Here is an 8506-nt window from a genome sequence, read left to right as displayed (position 1 = left end):
ACACACACACACACACACACACACACACACACACACACACACACACACACACGTGCTGTGACAGGCCCCTGCCCCTCATTTCGGGGTGCTCTGGGTGATTCTCCCAGTGTAATGGCTTCTACCCCATTTCCAGTCTCCTGTCTGAAAGAAATCACACACAGACCCCTCCAACAGTAGCACACACACACACACACACACACACACACACACACACACACACACACACACACACACACACACACACACACACACACACACACACACACACACACACACACACACACACACACACACACACACACACACACACACACACACACATATACACACACCTGGCCAGTCGGGCATTTGGGAAAGGGAACGGATGGAAACAGTCGGGTAAATACGTTCTTTTGTAGATATTTGGTGTTTGTCTGCGCGGGCATGCCGTTGTTCCATATAGTCTCATCTCTTAGTATGTGCTCACATTGCATTGTCCACAGCGTTGTGTATTTTCAGTCTTGTGGTTTTGGTATGTTCTGATTGTAAACTCTCTAAATCTTGTGCCTGTTTTAAAGAGGCCCCTGCCCGAGTTTGGCCCCCTTGAGTACGGCTCTCGTTTCTTCATTGCTTGCCGGTTTGTTCCCGGTAAGTGCACGCACAGGTACGGTACACCTGCAGTCACGTTTTAATGCACTGAGTGAGGAGAGCTGTGCTGTCAGTCGAGGTGTTGCAGGAGCAGTTAGATGGATTTTTCAGCAGTTACTTGCCAAACGTTAGGGCTCGACGTGATGGGGAGTTGACACCTTGAGGGATTTAAAATGGCTGCAGTGACTTATTGAAAACTCTCATGGACCATTGAGTTGATTTATTCATGTATACTGGTGGTCAGGTCCTGTAGTTTAGTTGACGTTCAACTTCTCTTGAAGCTACTCGAAATATCTTTGTTCTTTCTGGCACCTTCTATCGTGAATTATATTTGAATAATATTCTAAATAAAGCAAAGAAAGCAAAGCCATTAGTTTTAGTTGGAACCTAACTTGAGGTCGGTATTAAGAACATAATTCCCGGCTCAGAGAGCTCAAATAAAGCATTGTAAAGTTATTTTTTAAAACTTGTAGACCATTCACTTTTTATTTTTTATTTGCATAACTGTGAAAGGGTGGTTTTAGCAATGAGGGGGTGAGACAGAGTCAGAGAGACAGAGAGTAAATGTGAGGAAGGAGCGAGAGAGATGCATATGTCTGTCTGAATTTCTATCTGTCTTTGGAGGGCGGTGAGTGGGAGGGTCTATCAATCATTCCTAATCATTTATATTCAGCGGCTCATATCACTTCACCACGATTGGGAGTGGGAGAGTCGGCTCATTTGCATAGGGAAGAGTAACTGTTGAGAAGCTGTCAGAGCAAACAAAATATATGGCTGTATTGATGTATACATTTGGTGTTTTTTGTTCAGTGTGAGGAGCTGAGGATAAATGTGCATGTGCCGTCTGAGTGTGTGGTGACAGATGCAATCTCACATGCGGTGCATATAAAAAAAGGCCTTTATGACAACTTCAGCATGGATTTGTTGCATTGCAAAGTTGCTTTACAACTGCCTTCCAACGCCACAGTCAGGTCTTATAATGCAACAGTTAAATATCAGACGTCTTAAAAGAACATTTGATTCTGGATCTTTTGTGGATTATTGTGGTTGTACTTTGGAAAGATGAATGCATCAAACTATGTCCACAAACTGATGTGAAAATACGACAGAGCTCAAATAAATGTATTTTAGTGGAATGAATAGGGGTGACTATTCTTCTATACAGAATCATTTTGAAATTCCTTTTACTCCACAAAGTATTTTTGGAATTAGAAGAAGGAAAAAGTTACAAATCCTTTTGGTTTTCTTGACTTACAAAACTGTTTTTAGCACAGTAGCATAAATATCCACTACATTTCAAATAATGATGTGGACATTTATTATGTATTATTTTCTGGGAATTTAATTAAAAAAACGATCGAAGAGTTGAGCTTTCCATTTAATCAAGTGTATTTAAAGGCATATAAAATCGACGTGCTTTATCAAACTGCTGTAAATGTAAGTCACAGTTATTACATTCATTTACATTTGTATCACATTACAATAGATATTGTTATATTGCTCTTGCTGCCATGCTTTTTAAGTTTTGAAGTTGCAACTCACAAACACTTATAAAATCAATTCATCTGGACAAATTATTGTTGGATTAATCATTCAGTGTGTGTAGTGTCAAAAACATTGATATTGAAAAACTGCCCATTGCAACTTCCCAGGACCCGAGGTGACGTCTTCAAATGTCAGCTAAAGGTCCAAAACACAAAGATATCAATTTACAATGATAAAGGAGGGATACTCATATATTAGATTCCAGAGGATGAAACCAGAGAACATTTTTGTTCTTTATGACTAACAAATTATGATAAAAATAGTTCAATATTATTTTTCTTTGCAATTTTGCACTCTTTCAAATTTCAATTAGTTTTCTTCCACCTCCTGAATCTGGATGTTTGGCTTTAATATGAGTCCATTACCAAATACAAGAGAACATTTTGTCATTTCGTGACATCAGCTACGCAGAGGTTATCCGTTATCCAGTTTGGAAAATCGCTTTTTTTCTCTACCAAAAATGTGGCCATGACACACCTTCCTTCTATATTCGATACTTCGTCTTTCACTCTGTCCTCCATTTCTGGCCCTTTCTGCCTGACTCTCTCAGTGTGTGACCTTGTGTTCCTTCTGTGTTAGTGTGTGGAAATTGGGCACACCTAACTACAGGGGCTTAAGTATAATCATGTGTTTAGCTGCAGAAATGTACTGACGCACTGTTCCTCCCTGGAAAAAGAGAACTCCCAACATTAATTGAGGGATATTACTATTGAGATCAATTGCCATGTTTCTGACTGTGATATCCATTCCCTCAGACCTGAGCAAATATTTATGTCTGGCTGAAAAAAAGAGAAAATGACACTATGAGAAAAGAGATCAATATGAAAACTATGCAATCAATTCAGACATAATTTATTATAATTAATGTACAGTTTAAATGATATAAACATTACATTTAAGATTTCAATAGTATTTTATTTATACCATGTATGTCATATTTTCATTCATTTTGTCCTTTATTTTCTGTCAAGGATTTAAAAAAAATCTTAAAAAAATAACATCATGTTGGATAAATGAAATTCCCTGCAGCTTAATCTTTTCTGAAATATACAAAAAAAACAATTGCTTGAACATTTGTATAAATGCAATTCTGCATGCATCCCTTTTTAGTGGTAAGACGACCAATAGGGGCCAGTGTGTAACCGAGTATAGGGCCTCACTGAAGCCGGCGCTCATTGGTGGAGAGAGAGAGAGGGCTGGGGGGAGCAGGTGGGGAGGAGAGAGAGAGAGAGAGAGAGAGAGAAGGAGGGGGGGGCTATTGTGAAATAGGAAATGGCAAACAAGGCGGTCTTTAACTCTGCTTATAGAATATGTTAAAGTGATGTCTGCGATGCGCTGTGTGAATTATTTGCCTTATCATAAAATGCATTTATGACGCAGGGTCATAAATATGCATCGGTACGAATGTTTTCAAAATTGAACCTCTCCCCTCCCTTATTTCTCCCTTCCGCCCTCCCTCTTTTCTTTTTTTTTGTTGCTTCGTGCTAACAACATAAAAACAACATTTTTTAAATGCAACCCACCGGTGGATGTTTTGGAAACATTTTCTATTCCCTCCCCTCTCCTTCTCTGTCTCTGCCACTCCTCCTCTCTGCTGCTAAATCTGCTTATTGCATTACATTGTGGCACAATTTGAAAAAAATGTTGAAGTCACAAAGTAATTAGAAAATCCACGAATTTGTACGATTGTAGTTATAATGGTGGAACACACATTCACCTCCCCCTCCCTCGCTCCTCCTGGCTCATCTTCATCATCAAAATCCTGTTTCTAATTTCTATGGATTTCCTGCCAAGAGCAGGCACGGCTGTGACCCCTTTAACCCGGACATATAATGTTCTTAATATCCAGATTAACATTTTTTTTTCTTTAAGCTCTTTTCTACAACATGTGAAATTATTTCTGCAATCAAGCACAAAGCCAACCCCACCCTCTCTCCCCTCGATTATGGTCTGGCCTCCACAAACAACAAGTTCTCGTGCAGATGCTCTGAATGCACCCACCACCCACTCAGCCTCTCTCACCTCCCCCTGCTCTTGTCTCTTTGCAATTAGAAAGTGAAAGACTGCAATAAAGGTGGCGCTGTACGCGGAGGGCAGTTAATGAAAGAAAGGATTATGGGTAAATGCAGCATCAAGGGGAGATTAGGAAAGGACAACCAGCCTCGCTGAGACAAAAGATCCTACTGACAAGAGCTGCTTAGAACACACACACACACACGCACACGCACACACACTTGAAAATATGCATTCACCTTTTACTACAGAGCTATATCTAAAATAAATGCCCACTCTGATGTATTCACATGCATAAAAACAGTCGTCCATATTGCAGCCGCCCAGATGTGCAGGTGGTTACTCTGTCTCTGAATTTAGAGACTGCTCTCTTATGAAAATCTACAATTCCAGTGGCTTATAGCGACAGATTTTAGAGGAAAGGATTTAGCCAAGATGTTGTCACATAATCCCTGTGAGCTTGGAATTAGAAGACCCCTCCCTGAGTTCATAAAGAGTCTTGAGATACTAAGCATTAAAGTTTTCACATCGAGCCAGCTATAGTCGTAGGTGGGGCTGCTGTGTTGATAGGAGAGAAGAAGAAGTTTAATCCAAAATGTTCTTACAAGAAAAATGACACGGAAGGAGCAGTCTCGTTTAGAAAACGAAACACATGTGCATAGCCGACAATATTTAATACCGCTAATACTATTTGGGCTGTACAGATCAGCAGAGTGATGTGTGTGAGAGTGTGTTTCCCAAGCGTTCCAGTACACCTAATGAACCCTTGCCTGTCCACCAGTACTCCCCACCAGAGACAGGCATAGGGTCTCTTTAAGTAGAGCGATAAGCACTTCGGCCCTGATGCTGAACAGGGAGCAAATTGAAAGTGAAGATTGCCTTCCCATAGACTTTATCTTTTCCCACTAAAACAGGGAGCGGGCGTCTACGACTACACCTATTGATTTTGCAATTTCAGCAAATTAAGAAGGAGACAGCCGGGCCTATTAGAGAGCTGTCTGTGGCTTGGACTAGCATGGCCACTGTGGTCTGTGATGGCGATGCGTAGAGAGGGAGAAAGAAGGTGTTTGCGTTTTGGACTGTCGTCTAATGTTTTTAATTTATTAGCATGGGCTGTATGTAGAAACGTCTGCCAATCACACCTTGATTTCCACGGTGTATAATATGTCCCCAGCAGCTCCACAGCAGGCAGGCATATTCTACTGACGTATACAAATAACACAAGGCAATCAAGGTGAATGAATTACCTCCGCATGCATGTGGCCTCAGATTTCAGTAATCTAAAGAAGCTAAAGGCCAATCTGTACCTCTCTAATATCAAGAGTAATATCCACTGCAATATGAAGAGTAATGAGAGGAATAAAACATTCTATAAGGGCGAGAGAAAGAGGCGCAATTTCATTATATACATCAAATAATGTGAGCTTCTGTAAATGTACTGATGGCGCGTGGCGGTGTTTTTAGTTGCACTGTTGCTGCTCCATTTGGCTTGAATGCAACAAGAGACAGCACAACGTTTGCTCACCTTCCAAGAGGTCAACGCATTCGTTTCTTTCTCCTCAGAGGAAGCAACCATCCAAGTGCACTAATCCGTGATATACATTTATCGGAAGGAGGTGAATTTTTCTCAATTTTCAATCTGATTGTGTTATCAGCCTATATGACTTCCATATTGGAGTTTTAATATTGGAAATTCAATAGCAGCAGTGATGGATGATTTCTCTGGTAAAGGGTGCACATTTTTCAAACTGATAGCTTTTTTGGTCCTCTAAAAAATGATGAAATATGAGTTTTTTTTGTATTGATCATTAGTCTCAGGACTGCACCTGCTCCACCAATTTGTTTCCAATCAAAATTGGCATTAAGATTCATATTTGGCCTCACAGCAGCAAGATCTTCTCATTATTCATTCGATAACGAGCGGGAATTACAAAGACAGTGCAATACAAGACACACAATTTGTTCAATTTCCTCTATTGTGATTATTTTTTAACGTTTTTCTCCCCTCAGCCTGTCTTACATTGAATTTTAAACTGCTGCCCTCGGGCATCGGGTGCATATATGGAGACGCAGAAATGAAATTCTTGACCACATTGCTTACTGAAGGTGTAAAACGGTTTTACAATCCACCTTGGGATATAAGATAAGCTAATTGGACGTGTGAATTAATTCCTATTTTCTCTTCCGTGTAGGTGCTTATTTTTTTCGTAGAAGATACTGTATGTACCAAAAGTGTCAAAGAATAAGTTGGAGAAGCGAGTGATTGGGTGGGCTTGTCTGCCAAACATTGGATTCACAAGCTAATTCATTGATTGCCCATTGGAAGAGATGGCTGCTAATTGTTAGGTAATTAACATGGCAAGCTGTAATTATGTTCGCCTAAGGACCCGATTAGTGTTTCTGCATGTCTTATGGGCGCAGAGGGGCTGTATCTGTGTGTGCGTGTGTCTAAGCCTATCTGTTGGCTCGAGGACAGATGGCACATTGTCAAAAGCTGACATGTTTTGTTTTCCCTGATGTGTGTGTGTGTGTGTGTGTGGAGGGGGAGAGAGAGGGAGGAGATGAGTTGCGCCATGGGACTTGTCCTTTTGTTTCAGCATTGTTAATTAAGTGCTAATTGAGTGTAATTATTTACATCATCACACACAGCGAATGGAGATGTCAAGTGGCAGAGGCACAAAGGCAGTTGGTGGGAGGCTGGCAGCTGAGAGCCGACAATCTGTTGATGCCGCCAACCCTGTGGCAGCTGAAAGGGAACAATTAGCAACAAGCTGGACATCTCAACACAACACCAGGACCACACATAATCATACACACCTTCAGGACACATTTAGGAGGTGGCTCTCAAAAAAAAAAGTATTCAAAAATAACACAAACAAAAATTGACAAATGGCTTAATGTAACCAATGCAAAGTGGAGAGACAAAGAGAGAGTGCATGGAGTGATGAAGAGGAGAAGGAAGCCCAACAGAGAGTGACATTGATCAGTCGGCAAGAGAATGAGATGAGGCAGGATCTGGTGTGTTAACACCTACAGCTAATCAACATGACAGAGTTTAGACTTGCCCTAGAAACAACACATACACACATGGGGGGGGGGGGGCGCACACATGTTCGCACACATGCTCACATCCGATCCAACCATCACCCATAGTTTGAGTCATGCCCTTTCAGTACAATTAAGGTGTCTAATTACACATATACCTGTGTATATAAAACAGGTGTAGTTCTTACCTCAGACCACTCACCACCTCTATATCTTCATCAGAAAAATCACTGGACCCGGAATCAAATGTGGCTCCAGCTGGACTTCTTTCCTACAGTTTTGTGAAGACAAATGAGCAGCAATGCATCTTGATCATTTGATACCTCTGCCTGCGCAGAAACACCTGAAAGGCCGCGGCAGGCCGAGCCTCCATTGGTTCGATGATTGTGCAAAGCATGAACAACATGGGAATCTGAATAGCTGCGACCCTTGGTAACAAAGACAAAGTGTGCCCCAAGACAGGAGAACGAATGTCACTTAAATATGAGTTAACAAAAGGTCACTTAACAACCAGCCAGCATAAAACAAAACCCAAGGCTCTGAACAGACACGCATCACGCTGCATTTTTAGAACATGGTGTTTATTTTGAAGAATCACAGTCAAGTAGCTGTGACATATTGCTGTTTTTAGAGTTTAAATGTATTAGGAGGGAGCCAGCCTATATCGATGTTGTAAATCAATATTGCTGAGAGGGGAGCTAATACTGTGGTATCAAGTGTTCCATTCAAAACGTACACATTTTAAAAGCCTACGTGCTGAGCTGCTGCAGTGTACAGTAACTTCTTACCTTCACATACATATTTCAAATATGGAAGTTTTTGGGCAATTAAAAGTGTGGTGAAGTGAAACAGTCTATTTAAAGGCATATCAAGATGACTAACGACCTTTCTTTTTGTACTCGTCTTGATCATTTGACGTTTGTCTTGAAAGACAGAAGAGGCCCATATTTAGCCTGTCCACCTTATTTGCAACTTTCTGTGTTTGATTACAGGGCCGGATAATAAAAAGGAAATCTTTGCTTCACTGCACAGCGGTTTGTCCAAATGCTGCAGCCTGCTGACAGCCTTCTGATCAAGACTGCATCGTGAGTAGCAAGAGCAAATAAGGACTCCTCCATATTCAGTACGTGTGCATGCATCAGCGTGCGTGTGTGTGAGTGTTAAGGTGTTTGTGTGTGTGAGTGTAGGGGCTTAAGTGTGTGTGTGTGGGTGTGTGGAGGGGGTTAAGCAGTGGGGTATTCTCGCCTCTAGTCAGAGGTGGAATTAATTTTAGCCG

The sequence above is a fragment of the Pseudochaenichthys georgianus genome, chromosome 20 (assembly GCF_902827115.2).
Source record: "Pseudochaenichthys georgianus chromosome 20, fPseGeo1.2, whole genome shotgun sequence".
Classification (NCBI taxonomy): domain Eukaryota; kingdom Metazoa; phylum Chordata; class Actinopteri; order Perciformes; family Channichthyidae; genus Pseudochaenichthys; species Pseudochaenichthys georgianus.
The sequence above is the reverse complement of the archived record's forward strand: the minus strand, read 5'-3'. Positions refer to the sequence as shown.